The sequence below is a fragment of the Palaemon carinicauda genome, chromosome 42 (genome assembly GCF_036898095.1).
Source record: "Palaemon carinicauda isolate YSFRI2023 chromosome 42, ASM3689809v2, whole genome shotgun sequence".
Lineage (NCBI taxonomy): Eukaryota > Metazoa > Arthropoda > Malacostraca > Decapoda > Palaemonidae > Palaemon > Palaemon carinicauda.
Genome location: NC_090766.1, coordinates 5,960,005 through 5,978,851, shown reverse-complemented (window position 1 = coordinate 5,978,851; position 18,847 = coordinate 5,960,005).

The following is an 18,847-nucleotide window of genomic DNA, read 5'->3' as shown; positions in this document are numbered from 1 at the left end:
GCTAGGCTCAAAGTGGCTGCCTAACGAGGTGTTTGTAGTTTCGTGTGGGTGGTGGAGAAGTCCCACCCCCTTGCTGACCCACTTTGATTATAATCACCGGAGAGTACAGATATACTCTCAATGCCTTCAAATGGCTCTTTTAATCTGGTTTTTCAATATTAAACTTACCCGATAATCATGTAGCTGTCAACTCCGTTGCCCGACAGAATTCTACGGGAGGGATACGCCAGCTATCACTATACTAGAAGGGGGTGTACTCACAAGCGCCACCTGTGGCCAGGTACTACAGTACTTGTTGTTGACGCCACCACACTTTTTCCTCTGTCGTGCTTCCGGCAAGACGTTCTTGGATACGCTTATGATTTTGGAGTATTGTTCACGGTTTGGTGAAGTATTTCTCTAAAATTTGCAGCTATTCGCTATACTGGAAACTTCTTTATTAGCTTAGTTAGCTTTTGGAATTATTTTGATTAATTATGGTGACGAGAGAGTATGAACTCTCTTTCACCTTTAAATGGCCGACCCTTCCCTTAGACGGAAGTGTTGGTGTCTAAGAGAGTATAGACTCTTTCTTAATTTTGCTTAACAAAGTTATAGATTTATTTTATATCTCTCCGCCTCTTATAGGCCTCTTCGATTAACTTCCTTTTATTATAAACTTATTAAAATGAATTTTTATATTTGTTTATATTCGACCTTCCTAATAGTAGGCGGTCTTTTCTTGGTACCGAAGTTAATTAACTTTGAGCCCGTCATTTCGGTTTTACCTGTTAACATATTATGCTATTTTAATGTCTTTGAAAGAATTTCTTTGATAGTCTCGTACTGTTTTCAAAGTTGAACTAACGTTTTGTTTTGTCTCTGCAGTTGTTGACGTTCAGAACGTTCAACTTGCGCTCTATCGTTACGATAGAGAAAGAATTTTCACGGTTTCACGTTGCAGTAAGAGTAACCGTGTCTAGCGTTTTGTTCATTCTTTCTTAACTTAATGGTTTTAATCCTAATAAAGGAACTTTTCATTTTGGGAAATATTTCAGTTTTTTCCTTTAACAATAATATGTTTTAACGATATATATGATTGGGCTCTTCTCTCAGGTTCTAAGTCAAGAGAGAGAGAGAGAGAGAGAGAGATAGAGACGGAGGGAGAAAGAGGAGGATAAACGTTTCATTCAAGCGAGTAACGTTGTTATGGTTTTTGCTCTTCTCCCTAGTCTCTTTAGGGGAAGAAGGTAAACGTTTCTAGAGTGATCTAGTGTTTAGTCTCTTTCCAGCCACTGAATTATTTATCTTTCATTAGATTTTTCTGTTACATTGTAATTCTGTTTTCGCAATTACTAACTTTTGAGAAAGGATAGAATTGCGTGTTTCAGGTACAAACCACTTAAAGTTTCGAGTTCAGTGAAATAAGTGCAAACAGAAAATCAAAGTGATAAGTGATTAGCACAAAGTGTGTCAGTGTTGTGCGTGAGGGTACTTCTGTGCGCGCCAGTCGTCCTCCCAGTCCGGGACCTCTTGCAAGCTCCCAAGCCCAGGGGAGAAGCAATGTCGAAGGGCAAAAGGGTTCAGCAGGCCTTGATTGGCGCACAGAAGTATCCTCGGTGGTTGCGGGCGTGTCTTACCGAGACCGTCACTCCCACCCGCAGACGATTGAGCCCTTATTTTGCTCGTCTGCAGAAGAAATTTAGGGGAGAAAACGCTGGTCTCAGGTCTCAAGACCTCTTAAACGTAAAAGTCCAGACCTATGCCAGACGTACAAAGTTAGAGTTCAACAACCCGGATGCAGTCATTGGGTTAGCTCTGACTCGCCGCAGTCATCAGTTGAATGCACTCCGCCTAAGAGGAGTAAGGTTCTGCCGCAACAGATCTCTGCTGTTAAGGCTTTACCTCAGCAGACCTTAGTGTCTGCCGACCCCAAGTTGACTCTACTGCAGTCCATGCAGTCACAACTTTCGGTCTTGATGCGTGAGTGTCGGGCTGAGAAGGTTGCGCCTCCGCCTGCGCTCGCTCCGCCTGCGCTCGCTCCGCCTGCGCTCGCTCCGCCTGACCGCAGTACCGCCTGCCAGGCGTACGATGTTGAGCCACGTTATGAGTTTACTGATCCCAGTGGTGTGCAGCTCCCTCCGCCTTCCTTAAGGCAACCTCAGCAATGGGAACAGGAGGCTTATACCTCTCTTCCTCCGCTTCCACTTGCTGTTCCACCAGTGAGACAACACTCGCTTGAGGTACAACAACCTCTCCCATCCATGAGTCAGTCTCCTCAGCTCTCGCTGCAGCGAGCTCAACCCTCCTCAGGGCAAGCACCTCAACCCTCCTCAGGGCAAGCACCTCAACACCTTAGCCTTGCGCCTCAGGAGCCTCAACTTGCGAGACTTTTACTGCGTTCTGCGCAGCCACTGCCTTTTCGCTCTCAGCTCACACCGCAGGAAACTCAACTCGTTCCTCAGGAACTTGCTACTGCGCATCCGCCAACCACTCAGCAAGCGCAACCCTTGAGTTCAGCCACTCATGCCAGGAGTCAGCCTCCTCCACCCATGCGCCTACCTTCTGCTACTTCTTTTGATCAGCCTTTGCAGACTGAGCCTCAGGTGTTCCCTCAACAGAGTCTTGAAGAGGAAACCACAACTATTGTTGTTCCAGCTCGTTCTGACTCTGCTGTTCAGCATACCTTACCTCCATTTTCAAACATTATGATAATGGAGGTTATTTGTATTACTTATAAAAATATATTTGTATTCCTTGCAATATATTTTTAACAATATCGCAAAATATGGCAAAAATATGAATCATGAGTTATGAATGTAAGGTAAATATTATGTTGATATTAAAACCCCATGCAAGCATGCATAAAGCACTCTAGCACTGGTCATGGAATTTCTGAGAAATGTTAAACGCCATGCACACGCTCTGCTTACCTTACAACAGGCTCTACATACAGCATGCTCTGCTTACAGCATGCTCTGCATACAGCATGCTCTGCATTCAGCATGCTCTACATACAGCATGCTCTGCATACAGCATGCTCTGCATACAACATGCTCTGCATACAGCATGCTCTGCATACAGCATGCTCTGCATTCAGCATGCTCTGCATACAACATGCTCTACATACAGCATGCTCTGCATACAGCATACTCTGCATACAACATGCTCTGCATACCTTACCGCATGCTTCTCAGTCACACATCTTTGGTTGTTGCCAACTCACTAGACTGGCAAGCAGTTTCATAACGTTGCCTTCTAGTCTGCTGCTTTTGCACCAGTGAAACCCTCACTGAGAGAACTTAGCTTTTCTAGGATATGGTCCCTGTAGATGAGAAAGTTCTTTTCTCCCTCCTTCTGATATTCCCTTGAGGACTCTGTCATTTGGAGGGAGCCTTTAGCTGCGTAGCCTCCTATGGACTTTTATTTAAGCATAACATGCTTCCAGGGAAGGTAATGGTTCCACTTCAGTCGCTAATCCCGTCTGTTACCACACCTGCTCCCATAGACCTTGAGCTGTGTTGCAAGACATGCAGTCCAAGCTTAGTCCTTGTTAGAGGATTTTTTGTTTACGGAGTCAATGTGTCACGGGGAAGACGTTCAACAACCAGCAGAAGTGACTTGTTGTGACGCAGTGCGGCAACCTCAGCAACCCGATAAGGAGTTGTCTGTACGACCCAGACAGTCTAGACAGATTCGGGTTGTCACTGTACTTCCTCTCTTGCCCATGGTTGACAGTTCACAGACTGTGCAGCAGTACCATGATCTTGTGTCCGGCTCCGTCAGACGACTGGCTTTTAAGAGCTCCCACAAGTCGTCGCTGTCTGGAGATTTTCAAATGGACTATGGATCTGACCAAGGAACTGGGCCTCCTGGTCAATTTTGAGGAGTCTCAGCTCGTCCCATCCCAGACCATTGTCTCCTTGGGTATGGATCTTCAGAGTCGAGCTTTTCGGGCTTCTCCGTCGGCCCCAAGGATCTTCCAAGCCCTAGAATGCATCCAGAGCATGCTGAGAAGGAACCGATGCTCAGTCAGGTAGTGGATGAGTCTAACAGGGACACTTTCATCGCTGGCCCTGTTCATCGTGTTAGGGAGACTCCACCTCCCCCCCTTCAGTATCATCTAGCTGCTCACTGGATAAAGGACATGACGCTAGAGACGGTCTCAGTTCCTGTTTCCGAAGAGAGGAGGTCTTCTCTCGCGTGGTGTAAGAACAGCTTTCTTCTCAAGGAAGTCTACCTTTGGCTGTTCAGAAACACGACCGCCGTCTCCTCTCGGACGCATCAGACACGGGCTGGGGTGCGACTTTGGACGGACAAGAATGCTCGGGAACATGGAATCAGGAGCAAAGGACACTTCACATCAATTGCAAGGAGTTGTTGGCGGTTATTCTGGCCTTGATAAACTTCAAGTCCCTCCAGCTTAACAAAGTGGTGGAGGTGGACTCTGACAACACCACAGCCCTGGCTTACATCTTCAAGCAGGGAGGGACTCTTTTGTGGAAGTTGTTCTAGATCGCAAGGGACCTGCTCATCTGGTCTAAAGATCGAAAGCTAACTGGTAACGAGGTTCATTCAGGGCGGTATGAATGTCATGGCAGATCACCTCAGCCGGAAGGGTCAGGTCATCCCCACAGAGTGGACCCTTCTCAAGAATGTTTGCAGCAGACTTTGGGCCCTGTGGGGTCAGCCAACCATAGATCTGTTCGCTACCTCGATAACCTAGAGACTCTCTGTTGTATTGTTCTCCGATTCCAGACCCAGCAGCAGTTCACGTGGATGCTTTTCTGCTGGATTGGTTCCATCTCGACATGTATGCATTCCCGCCGTTCAAGATTGTCAACAGGGTACTTCAGAAGTTCTCCTCTCACAAAGGGACACGGCTGACGTTGGTTGGCTCCGCTCTGGCCCGCGAGAGAATGGTTCTTAGAGGTACTGCAATGGCTGGTCGACATTCCCAGGACTCTTCCTCTAGGAGTGAACCTTCTAAGTCTACCTCACGTAAAGAAGGTACACCCAATCCTCCACGCTCTTCGTCTGACTGCCTTCAGACTTTCGAAAGACTCTCAAGAGCTAGGGGCTTTTCGAAGGAGGCAGCCAGAGCGATTGCCAAAGCAAGGAGAACATCCACTCTCAGAATCTATCAGTCTCAAGGGGAAGTCTTCCGTAGCTGGTACAAGACCAATGCAGTTTCCTCAACCAGTACCACTGTAACCCAGATTGCTGACTTCCTGTTATATCTAAGGAAAGTAAGATCCCTTTCAGCTCCTACGATCAAGGGTTACAGAAGTATGTTGGCAGCGGTTTTCCGCCACAGAGGCTTGGATCTTTCCACCAACAAAGATCTACAGGACCTCCCTAGGTCTTTTGAGACCTCAAAGGAACGTCGGTTGTCCACTCCAGGCTGGAATCTAGACGTGGTCCTAAGGTTCCTTATGTCATCAAGATTTGAACCTCTCCAATCAGCCTCTTTTTAGGACCTCACATTAAAAACTCTTTTCCTCGTGTGCTTGACAACAGCTAAAAGAGTAAGTGAGATCCACGCCTTCAGCAGGATCATTGTTTTCACATCTGAAACGGCTACATGTTCCTTGCAGCTCGGTTTTTGCTAAACGAGCTTCCTTCACGTCCTTGGCCTAAGTCGTTCGAGATCCCAAGCCTGTCCAACTTGGTGGGGAATGAACTGAAGAGAGTACTTTGCCCAGTTAGAGCTCTTAGGTACTATCTAAAAAGGTCTTAACCTTTACAAGGACAATCAGAAGCCTTATAGTGTGCTATCAAGAAACCTTCTTTTCCAAGTTCTAAGAACTCAGTTTCTTACTATTCAGGCTTCTGATTAGAGAAACACATTCTCATCTGAAGGAAGAAGACCTTGCTTTGCTGAAGGTAAGGACACATGAAGTGGGAACTGTGGCTACTTCAGTGGCCTTCAAACAGAGCCATTCTCTGCAGAGTGTTATGGATGCAATCTATTGGAGAAGCAAGTCAGTGTTCGCATCATTCTATCTCAAAGATGTCCAGTCTCTTTACGAGTACTGCTACACCCTGGGACCATTTGTAGCAACGAATGCAGTAGTAGGCGAGGGCTCAGCCACTACATTCCCATAATCCCATAACCTTTTAACCTTTCTCTTGAATACTTTTTATGGGTTGTACGGTCGGCTAAGAAGCCTTCCACATCCTTGTTGATTTGGCGGGTGGTCAATTCTTTCTTGAGAAGCGCCGAGGTTAAAGGTTGTGATGAGGTCCTTTAGTATGGGTTGCAGCCCTGTATACTTTAGCACCTTTGAGTTGATTCAGCCTTCCAAGAGGAACGCTGCGCTCAGTAAGGAAGACGATCTTATTAAAGGCAGAGTAACGGTTCAAGTCGACTTCCTTACCAGGTACTTATTATTTCATTGTTATTGTGGATAACTGATTATATGAAATACGGGATACTTAGCTATCCTTTAGTCTTGTACACTGGTTTTTCACCCACCCCCCTGGGTGTGAATCAGCTACATGATTATCGGGTAAGTTTAATATTGAAAAATGTTATTTTCATTAGTAAAATAAATTTTTGAATATACTTACCCGATAATCATGATTTAATTGACCCACCCTTCCTCCCCATAGAGAACCAGTGGACCGAGGAAAAAGTGAGGTGGCGTCAACAACAAGTACTGTAGTACCTGGCCACAGGTGGCGCTTGTGAGTACACCCCCTTCTAGTATAGTGATAGCTGGCATATCCCTCCCGTAGAATTCTGTCGGGCAACGGAGTTGACAGCTACATGATTATCGGGTAAGTATATTCAAAAATTTATTTTACTAATGAAAATAACATTTTTCTTCAAAGACAGTTCTATACTGTGGTCTTCCACTGTCTTGGGTTGGAGTTCTTTTGCTTGACGGTACAATCAGGCACACTTTTCTATCTTATTTCTCTTTCGCTTGTTTTTATAGTTTATAGGTGAAAGGTCTATTTTAGCGTTACTGTTCTTGAAATATTTTGTATCAATCATTACTTTTCTTGTAGTTAATTAATTTCCTTTCCTCACTGGGCTATTTTTCCCTGTTAGTAATAGGGTGGCCAGGGCCCCAGTCATCCGTTGAGATACTACTGCTAGAGAATTATGGGGTCCTTTGACTGGCCAGACAGTACTACATTGGATCCTCTCTGGTTACGGTTCACTTTCCCTTTGCCTACACATACACCGAATAGTCTGGCCTATTCTTTACAGATTCTCCTCTGTCTGCATACACCTGACAACACCGAGATTACCAAACAATTCTTCTTTACCCAAGGGGTTAACTGCTGCACTGTAATTGTTCAGGGACTTCTTTCTTCTTGGTAAGGGTAGAAGAAACTCTTTAGCTATGGTAATGAGCTCTTCTAGGAGAAGGACACTCCAAAATTGAACCATTGCTCTCTAGTCTTGTGTAGTGCCCTTGCCTCTGTATCATGGTCTTCCACTTTCTTAGGTTAGAGTTCTCTTGCTTGAGGGGAACACTCGGGCACACTATTCTATCTAATTTTTCTTCCTCTATATTGTTGTAGTTTTTATAGTTTATAAAGGGAATATTTATTTTAATGTTGCTACTGTTCTTAAAATATTTTATTTTTCCTTGTTTCCTTTCCTCACTGGGCTATGTTCTCTGTTGGGGCCCCTGGACTTATAGCATCCTGCTTTTCCAATGTTGGAAAAGCAGGTAAACTAAAATTAACAGTGGTTTCGGAAAGAACAGAAATGAAAGTATAGATGAAGGCATATGTACAAAGATTCATTCATTTCCTGGCCACTAAAATTGATTAATTTTGTGGGTGACGACTCTTCATTTTGTTTTTGATCCAGCAGTTGTGCAGAAAAATTCTTGGCATAAAAATATCCAAGCGTCATATTTTTCTTAAACCTCTTTGATAAGCAAAATTAGATAATTCTTTAGTGGTTCAGTTTCATACATATGATCCCTCAGAATTGAAAAAAAAAAACCTTTTGTTTTAGTAATACTTTAATACAAAAGTAATTTTATGAAAATCTTTTCTTTTTAAGCTTATGTCTTGATAATTGTTACTTTAACTTGGCTCTTGAAAGTCTTTCATAAGTTAGACATATATCAACTTCATCATCAGATGGGTGAAAAAGTCTGCCTTCACATTTTAATAAGGTTTAGGATTTTAAGAAATCATCCTTCTTACTGATTAGAGCTTCTACATTTTTCACGTAATGATTGTTTTAAACGGCATCATGCACCCAGCTATGTACTGTACACTACAATGGCAATCATACAAAACGAAAGATGTTGTGTACCGTATTATCGTTGTTCGAATAGTTATCACTTCAAACAATTGCCTAATTATTAGAGTAATTTTCTTTTGAACAATTTTCTATTCGAACAACTTTTCAAATAGCCTCCTGGTTTTCGAATTATTGTTTGTTCCTACACTAAATACAAACCCTCATTCTTTACTATAGGAGATATTCTAGCGCGAGCTGGAAAATATGGCAGAAAAACCTTAACAAGGTCGTTAACGACCGGACGGGTAATTACCCACCTGCCAGTGGTGGGGGACCGCTGGTCGGTAGCTGCTGTTTACCTTCAATGGAATTCTAGCCGTCGCAGTGGTAACACCTCTGCTCCTGCTTTATTTGCTGGCAGACTAGCTTTTCTTTTTTTTTTTTTTTTTTTTTTAGTTTTGATTAATCCTTTTTCTTTTTCTTTGAAGATGATGTCCTCTATTTGAGGAAGTGTTCACGACGCCTTTATGTCACCGCTGGATGTGGATCCTCTTTCCCTATGCCCCGTTACGGAGGTCATGGGTGTTCTGCTACTCTGCTGAGGATGGGTTCCCCTGCCAAGTATGTAGAAGAGGTCTCCACATTATCTTCTCCTCCCCCTCCACTTCATTGTCCTCCCCTCTTCGGAGGCTAGGAGGGAGAGATAGAGAAGAGGAAAAGGAGAGATCGCACTCCATTGCCCAGTGGTTCTCTCCGGAATCACAGGCGACATTGGAGGAGACATAATCGTTCTTGCTCTTCCTCTTCTGTCTCTTCACGAGATGTCTCGCCGTTAGTCTAAGCACTCTTGTCACAAACTTAAGAGCGCTTCCTTCTTACCCTAACATAGGGCATCAAGAGCGTATGCGCCAACATGCGCGTACGCTCCAACAAGAGCATAGCTCCATCTTGTGCCATGCGCTCACCTGCGCACAAACTTCTGCGCGCCACCAATCTTCTGCACAATGGCACTTTCTTGCGCCTGCACGTGTGCATACGCGCCCAACACCATCCTACGCGACAGGTAAAACCTGCACATCAACTTTCTACTGTTAGAAGGTCTTCTGACAAGGCAGCCATGCTGCCTTCTTCCGCAGCGCCAGTGCTTACCAACGCGCTAGCGCTTTGCAACACGCCAACGCTTATCAACGCACCAGCACTTACCGGCGCACCAGCCTTCTCCCGCATCCGCAAGGATATGCGGGCACACCCGCCCGCCCATATGATTCCACTATGGGTAATTTTCTCCTGCGCGCGCGCTCTCTCCCTACGGTTGGCACAGACGTGCGAGATAACTCTCCCGCACGCCTGTGTACGCCTTCACCTATTCTCACCGAAGAGACAGGCGAAATAAGAAGAGACGTTATCATTCTCGCCTTCTGTCTCTCAGTCTCTCACCAAGACTTCCTGCCTCGAGATTATATACACTCGTGCCACAAATCTGAGAAGAACGATCCCTCTCATCATCGTTCTGCCTTGCTGTCGTCGTCGTGCGAGGGATCATCTAAGAAAACAGGAGAGAGGCCAAGAGCAAAGCACGTCCTAACCTCGAACTCTCTTCTTTGCATATTAGTTTGAGGGTCTCCGTCCGCTCTAGAAAAAGTCAGATAGAGCGCTTCTCCTTGCTTTTCTCTCTGTCTTCAGAGAGATCGCTCTCACCTTTGAATTAGCGATCTCTGACCCTTTGGGGTCTCGTGACAAGGAAACCTCGGTTTCCCGGTGCGCTGTCCCTTCGTTTGCTCACAGCTAGTTGCTGAAACCTTGGGTTTTCGTGCATTTAGTCTCGCTGACACTTCGGTGTCTCATGACAAGGGAGACTTCCGTTTTCCTGTTGTTCTAGCCCTTCGGGTTCTCGCAACACAAACTCTAGGGGCACGTACGTGCACGCTGAACCTTCGGGTTCTCGCAACACGACCTCTAGGGGCACGCACGATCACGCTGAACCTTCGGGTTCTCGTGACACAAGTCATCAAGAGCGTTACTCTTATGTCAGAGAGTCTTTGGACTCTTGTCACGCGGAGTGTTCGCGTACGCCCATAACGATCAGGAGTTTTACTCTTATGGCAGAGTCGTCAGACCCCAGTCACGCAGGTGTTCGCACGCAATTAGCACTACACATGTAAATCTCCGATCATACACTCGCGGGGTCAATCCCTCGCTCCTGAGTTTCAGACAGGACAACCTCCCTAATTCCTTTGCTCCCTATTGAGTTAAGGATTTCGAGTATCTCGGAATCCTCGAAAGAAGCTGCAGGGGTTCGCCCCCTTCTTCTCTTCGGTTGAGAGCAGAAGGGAACAGTCATGTTACGAGGTAACACTCGCTGTCAACCTGCAACTTGATCAACTTAATGGGAACTCAGATTGCTGACAGGAGGTTCGCCTCCAGGGATTAGAGATCCTTCCCTTATGAGGGAGTGATAACCTTCTTCGGAATTGGACTGCGTGAAAGATCCATTCCCCTTCCGAGGGAAAGTTTCCCCACTTCAGACAGTCAGCAACCTTCCCTCCTTCGTAAGGAGTTGCAAACAGCTCAATGAGTTTTACCTCTGCTATCTCGTCCCCGAAGACTGTGCTTTCTCCCCTGGAGCTGGGAAAAGCAAGTCTACGGCTTATGCCTCCTTCGGGAGGAACTTCTTCCTGAGAGTATGCTGGGCTCAGGCGATGTCCTTCTTCGGGAGGACTTCTCTCTCGTTCACGAGAGGAGATTTTTTCGCCTACGTTTTTTCCATAAAACTGGGAGAAAACTTGCCTTAGGCGATGCCCTCCTTCAGAAGATCTTCTCTCTCGTTCGCGAGGGAGAGATTGTTACGCCTTCGCTTTTTTTCCCATAGAACGGGGGGAAAGCTTGTCTTAGGCAATGTTCTCCTTCGGGAGAACTTCTCTCTCGTTCGCGAGAGAGAGATTATTACGCCTTCGCTTTTTTCCCATAGAACTGGGGGAAAGCTAGTCTTAGGCAATGTTCTCCTTCGGGAGAACTTCTCTCTCGTTCGCGAGAGAGATTATTAAGCCTATGCTTTTTTCCCAATGAATTGGGAGAAAGCTTGTCTTAGGCCAAGTCCCCCTTCGGGAGGACTCCTTTCTCGTTCACGAGAGGGAGTTTTTTACGCCTACGTTTTTTCCCTAGAACTAGGAGAAGACTTGTCTTAAACGACGTCCTCCTTCGGGAGAACTTCTCTCTCGTCCGCGAGAGAGAGATTATTACGCCTATGCTTTTTTCCCATAGATCTGGGAGAAAGTTTGCCCTAGGCGATGTCCTCCTTCGGGAGGACTTCTCCCTCGTTCGTGAGAGAGAAATTATTAAACTTACGCGTTTCCCCATAGAGAGGGGAGGAATCTTGCCTTTGGCAATCCTTCCTTCGGGAAAACTTTTCCCTCGTTGAGAGAGAAAAGTTAATACGCCTACGCTTTTCCCCATAGGGCAGGGAGAAAGCTTCGTTTTAGGCGATCTCCTTAGGGAGAACCTTCCTACCTTCACGAGAGAAACTTGTAGGAGTTTACTGATCTACGCTCCTCCCTCTTACGCCTTTTGGTTCTCCTCCAGGGGTGGAGCGAGAGCCTTGTATTAAGCGACATTCTCCTTCGGGAGAACAAATCTACCCTGCGGAGGAATTATTTTCATCCCTGACGTTCTCCCCCTCGTGCTGGTAGGAGACATCTTTTTGATCCTACTGGTTCCCCTCACGTTGACCCCTCGGGGTCTCGGGACGATCACCCTTTCGCCGGGTGTGATCAGGAGCCTTTAAACTTTCATCATGTTTATCCTACGGGCTCTCATGACCTTAGGAGTCCTTCGGGCCTCTGTCGCGTTGGACTTTCGAGTTCACACGACTTGGAACCTTCGAGTTTCAGTTATGCTAGTAGTCGGGCTCTGCTAACAATTAGCACAGAGTGTCTGTGCACGCACGCAATTAGCGCTATGCACGCGATCATCGTCATTAAGAGTTTACTCTTATGACAGAGCCTTCCGACTCTCGTCAGGGGTCTTCGCCATTACCTCCAGACACTCCGACTTCTCCATTCTTCCCCTTTCGATAAGAAAGATACGAGGGGTAAGATATAAGGTTTGTCTGCTACTCGCGTCTCCACTTTTTCCTGTGATAACACGCAAGGAATTATCGCAGCCTGAGGATTTCTTGTGAGTGCTGCCGTCGAGGGACTTGGAATCCTCCTATTTAAGGACTCTAAGAACTGTGTGTTATATCTCGTGCCTCGGCGATTTGCATCTGTCTCCTCGACCCGTTGTCTTTCCAGCCTTAGACAGGCTATGTATTGACAGTCTGGGGTTCGAGTCCCGCCCAGACTCGTTAGAGCCTTCAGTGCCTACAACCTTACCATCCTTGTAAGCCTATAGTTCTATCTGCTGAGTCTTCAGCAGCCACTGCCTGGCCTTCCCTGGTCCTAGCTGGGTTGGAGAGGAGGCTTGGTCGTTGACCATATATGGTTAGTCTCTAGGACATTGTCCTAACGGCTAGTGCAATGTCACTGTCCCTCGCCTCTGCCTTTCTTGAGCGACCTTTAAACCTGGTCTGTTCTCCGAGTTCAGAGACGTCAACCTTCTCCTGTGATCTTAGATCCCTTCACGGCGAGGCTCACACCAGGCTAATCCTCGAAGAGACACTCAACTCTTCCAGGCTCTTCTCAGTCACAGAAGCCTCGGCAAGGGAAGCGACTTCAGTGTCCCTTCAGGCTTGCACGTGGTCTGATACAGTCGGCTACCATGCGAGCCACGAGGACTTGTCAAACCAAACTCTAGGCAGACCCTACAAGAAGTCCTAACTGCTGGGGCTAAGACATGGACTTCTTAACCGCTACAACAGCGACAATGTGAAGCATTTGGATCCTCAAAAGGAAGGATCAGTAGTTCCCAGACTTCCTTTTGTTCCTCAGTGAGAAAAGCTTCTCTCAGTCTCGGCGATTAAGGGCTATTGCGCAGCCTTGAGACTCATCTGTAGACGGAGAAGGGGTTGACCTCTCCGCCTCAGAAGACATCTCCTTGGTTGTTTCGGTGTTGGAGTGATCTTGCCCCCCACTTGAGATTAGACCATCTCCTTGAGACGTGTCTTACGTTCGCTGAAGGGTCTGCCCTATGTGCCCTTGAGGGCCTCAGACCCTCTCTGAACCTTAAGACCGTCTTCCTCGTACCTCTGTCCTCCGCTAAAAGGGTCTGTGAGCTACATGGTCTCTTACGCCACCCATTCTAAGAGATGGGGGGGGAGTGTCTCGAAACTTCGTACTGGGCTTTGTGGCTAGACTAACAATCCTTCATCTACCGATGGGAGATTTCGAGAATATCCATTCTCAATAGGTAACACAGGATGCAGTCCAGTCATTACTATGCCCAGTCAGGGCGTCAAAGAAACATCTGAGGCGCACCCGACTTTTCAGACCACGTCTCCGTCATCTCTTCCTTGTTCCAACAGGGTAAAGAAGAGAATCTCTCGCAACTCCATCTCTTTCTGACGTAAAGTTATTGCGAGGTTTTTTCACGGAGACCCAGAGGCAGCACAACCCAGAGCCCATCAAGTTAGGGGAGTGGCTGCCTCTGGTGTTTAAGAGATTTTTCTCAGTCTCCCAAGTCTTGAAGTGTTGCGGTCTGGAAACGCCAATTTACATTCACTGCTCACTATTTGAGCGACGTGACACATAGACCTAGACACCCTTTTTATAGGGCCTATTGTGACAGGTCAACAGATGCTGTTACTACCTTACGCCCTTTCAGGGGACAGTAACCATTGGTTGAGGATTCTGGGTTACACTAGGTTTTAAGAAGGACATCCTTCGATCTTCTTCGTCTCCTTCTCCCCCACATCTGGGGATCCTAGCCTGTATCCAGTTTCAGCTGGACTCGCCAATGGAAATAAGGTACGATACTCATCTGATTCCTCTCTCAGAGTATAAGTTATACTCGTGGTCATGAGGTTTCCCCTAGGCAAGGTCGGGGGAATCTTAAGTTTGAAGGGGTCCAAGTCGAATGTTCCTGACCCACTTCATCCTGAAACATTTGTTTCCATGAAGTTGCAAACCTTCAGTCGTACTGAGATTCTGGGGATCTACAAAGAAAGAAGATAACGGAAGATTGTTGCTTCAAAGAGTCTAGTCTGAGGACTATCTTCCCTAAAGATAGGGAACTCCTTGGCCACTCTGGCCTAAGACCAAGTCTCCTATAGTAAAGAATGAGGGTTTGTATTTAGTGTAGGAGCAAATGACAAACTTATAACAGAGTTTGTATTTTTCCTAACATACAAACCCGAATTCTTTACACAAATCTTCCCTCCATCACCGCCTCCTAGGATAGTCCTAACTAGAATCCGATTAAAGGTAAACAGCAGCTACCGACCGGCGGTCCCCCACCACTGGCAGGTGGGTAATTACCTGTCCGGTCGTTAACGACCTTGTTAAGGATTTTCTGCCGTATTTTCCAGCTCGCGCTAGAATATCTCCTATAGTAAAGAATTCGGGTTTGTATGTTAGGAAAAATACAAACTCTGTTATAAGTTTGTCATTTTTGAATAATTTTCATGATATGCATGCAACTGTTCTTTACGAGTGAGTTATAGAAATACTGTACCTCCCCCATCATCTACCTTATGATGTGACAATGACTGGAATGTAGGACACATTACAGTACTCTTGATTAGCCATACATTGTGACCTATCCTTCCGAGGATATACCATATTTGACGACCTATTTGGCTAAAAAATTCGTCCTATATCTAATGTTTTGTGGGTAAAGTTTGAAACCTCCCGTAGGCCTAGGCTAATCTTCTCTACGACGCTTAACCCTGCTTACGCTTAATACTTTTACCTACCGTAAATTCAATGCACCCTTATTTCATTGTTGGTACTGTATTATTACCGGTGCTTTAAAAATGAATTTGTTAAGATAATAGCAATCTAATCTGAAATGCAGTACTTTGCTATTGTTGATCAAGGGCAAACAAAATGGTTTTCCTGTTATGCGATGTGTAGGAATTTTTAGGGATATTGCAAGGAAAATATTTGCAGTAACATCTTTACTAAAAGCTCCTAGTATCATTAGTTATCACTTGCATGTGTAAATACGTTCGTTTGTTCATTATAATCGGAGATGGAACGTAATCAAAACACTGTTTTCTATTTTAGCCAGCGTTTATTAGGAAATTCCTCTTATTTATTTTGAATTACTAAGGATAAAGTAAGTAAAACAAAATTATTAATATAATTACATAACCAATTCTTGGTAAGATATCTGTTGCTGCAAAAGCTAACTTATACACAGATGTGTAAATGCGTTCATTTGTTCGTTATTATCAGTCATGAAATATAAATAATGTAATGGTTTTGGTTTGATGTGGCTTAGTGGCATGCATAGCAAAATCATGATATATAAGTCTTTATTTAATTTCTTTTGTATTTTAAAGTATATAGCAAAAGCTAGCCTATACACTAATGGTTTTATATTGTAATTCACCAGTCATACTATACAGCAGATAGGATCTAAATTCATTAAGATTTGGCATATTTTCGACCTTGTCTTATCTGAAGGTCGTCTAATGTGCGGAAATATACGGTAAGCCGTGTAATATACAGTTAGACTGTTTTCAATATATGCTTAAATCCACTAAAAACTTTTTTTTTTATTATTACTCTGACCTGCTGAAATGAGGGTGCGTCTTATAGGCCGTCAAATATAGTAGGTTCTTCCTCTACAGAAACCTAGACTAACCCATGAGAATCTATTGGGAGGGGCTAAGAATCTATAATTCCGCACTTCTATCAAGTCCAAGTGTATTGACATCCCAGGATTTTAAACCAGCCACTATAGCTATGGAGGCTTCCTCCCACCTAGGTATGAGTCCGCTATTAAAAGACAATATTTTGTATTTGTGTAGGAGCAAATCAAATTTTAAAAGTAATTTGTTTTTTTCAATATTAATCTTACCCGATAATCATGTAGCTGTCAACTCCGTTGCCCGACAGAATTCTACGGAAGGGATACGCCAGCGATCGCTATACAAGAGGGGGGTGTACTCACCAGCGCCACCTGTGGCCAGGTACTGCAGTACTTCTTGTTGACACCACCTCAATTTTTCCTCTGTCGTGCCTCCGGCTAGACCTACATGGATACGCTGTTGATTCTGGAGTTTTTGCTCACGATTTGGTGATGTTTTTGCTCTAGAGTTTAGCTTTCGCTATTCAGGAAGTTTTATCATTAGCTTAGCTAGTTTTTGGAATTAATTTGATTAATTATGGTGACGAAGAGAGTATGAACTCTCTTTCACTTTTAAATGGCCGACCCTTCCCTTAGACGGAAGTGTTGGTGTCTAAGAGAGTATAGACTCTCTTTCTTAATTTTGCTTAACAAAGTTATAGATTTATTTTATATCTCTCCGCCTTTTATAGGCCTCTTCGATTAACTTCCTTTTATTATAAACTTATTAAAATTAATTTTTATATTTGTTTATATTCGACCTTTCCTAATAGTAGGCGGTCTTTTCTTGGTACGAAGTTAATTAACATTGAGCCCGTCATTTCGGTTTTACCTGTTAACATATTATGCTATTTTAATGTTTTTGAAAGAATTTCTTTGATAGTCTCGTACTGTTTTCAAAGTTGAACTAACGTTTTGTTTTGTCTCTGCAGTTGTTGACGTTCAGAACGTTCAACTTGCGCTCTATCGTTACGATAGAGAGAGAATTTTCACGGTGTCACGTTGCAGTAAGAGTAAACCGTTTCTAGCGTTTTGTTCATTCTTTCTTAGCTTAATGGTCTTAATTCTAATAAAGGAACTTTTTATTTGGGAAATCTTTCAGTTTTTTTCCTTTAACAATAATATGTTTTAACGATATATATGATTGGGCTCTTCTCTCAGGTTCTAAGTCAAGAGAGAGAGAGAGATAGAGACGGAGGGAGAGAGAGGAGGATAAACGTTTCGTTCAAGCGAGTAACGTTGTTATCGTTTTTGCTCTTCTCCCTAGTCTCTTTAGGGGAAGAAGGTAAACGTTTATAGAGTTTTATTCTTGTTCTCAAGCTTTATGCGGTGAGAGATTTTAAACGTAGTTTATTTGATCTAGTGTTTAGTCTCTTTCCAGCCACTGAATTATTTATCTTTCATTAGATTTTTCTGTTACATTGTAATTCTGTTTTCGCAATTACTAACTTTTAAGGAAGGATAGAATTGCGTGTTTCAGGTACAAACCACTTAAAGTTTCGAGTTCAGTGAAATAAGTGCAAACAGAAAATCAAAAGTGATAAGTGATAAGCGCAAAGTGTTACAGTGTTGCGTTCGAGGGTTCGTCTGTTCGTGCCAGTTGTTCGCCTAGTCTGGGACCTCTTACAAGCTCCCAAGCCCAGGGGAGAAGTAATGTCGAAGGACTTATGGGTTCAGCAGGCCTTGATCGACGAACAGACGTTTTCCCTCCGTGGTTTCGGGTGTATCTACACACGTTGCCGACGTGATCACCCCACCCACACAAAGACGAGAGAGCCCTTTTATTCCTCGTCTTCGGAAGAGGTTTCTCGCAGAAACCATGGACCAAATCTTGCAGCTTTTAAGTGCAAGTCGGTCCCTTCCGCACAAGTCCAACTCCTAGGTGTAGCCATTAGCCCTGGGTCAGTTCGGACTTGCTGCAGTACGACAACTGCACACCTCCCAGAGAGGCAAGGTGGTATCGCAACAGGCAGTAGCTCCATCTGTTGCCGCACCAGCTGTTTTAGACCCTCAGTCTCAACGGACAGTAGCTCCGTTTGTTGTTGTCTTTCTTAAACTCTAGTGGTCTATGCTGCAGACAATGCAGTCTCAGCTTGCGGTGTTGATGCAGGAGTTTCAGGCAGAGAAGGTTAATACACATCCTCCTGCGAACGCTCCTCCTCCTCTGCGCAGTACAATTTGCCAGACGTATGAGGTTGAGGTTCCTCAAGCTACCTCCATGCGTGAGCTGCCGCGTTGGGAGTTGCCAGTTACCAGCGTTGTGCAGCAACCTCCTCAACAATGGGGACAGGAGTCTTAAGCCTTACAACCTCCTCTTCCCTTGAGACAAGAGTTTCTTGCAGTAAGACCATCCTCCAGGCAGCAACCTCTTGAGGTACGACAACCTCTACCATCCTTGAGGCAGCCACCTCAGCTCTCGCAGCTGCTACCTCAACTCTCGAGGCAAGCACCTCAAGAACCTCAACTCGTGAGACAGGAACCGCGTTCTGCGCAGCCGCCACCTCAACTCTCGCAGCTCACACCTCAAGAACCTCAACTCGGGAGACAGAAATCTCTTACTGCGCAACCACCTCAACCCTTGAGGCAAGCGCAACTCTTGACAGTGCTGCCAGGTCAAGTTGGACAAATTACCTTAGATTCGTCCACGAAATTACCCCATTTTCATCAAAATTTCCCTAGATAATTTTTTATTTGTATATAATACAATAACACTGATTCCTACAACCTTTTTGTCTTCAAGAGACAGGTTTATCACTTCTTAAAGGGTTGACTTTCCGCTAGCAGCTATCTATCTGAGTTTTTGAGCCGTGGGCTATATGAAAGCCAAGAGCTTATCCCATCAGGTTACAACTTAAAAAAAAAAAAAAAAAAAAACAATCAATAATACTCACTTGTATTCTTTTTTTTTTTAATGTTTTATTA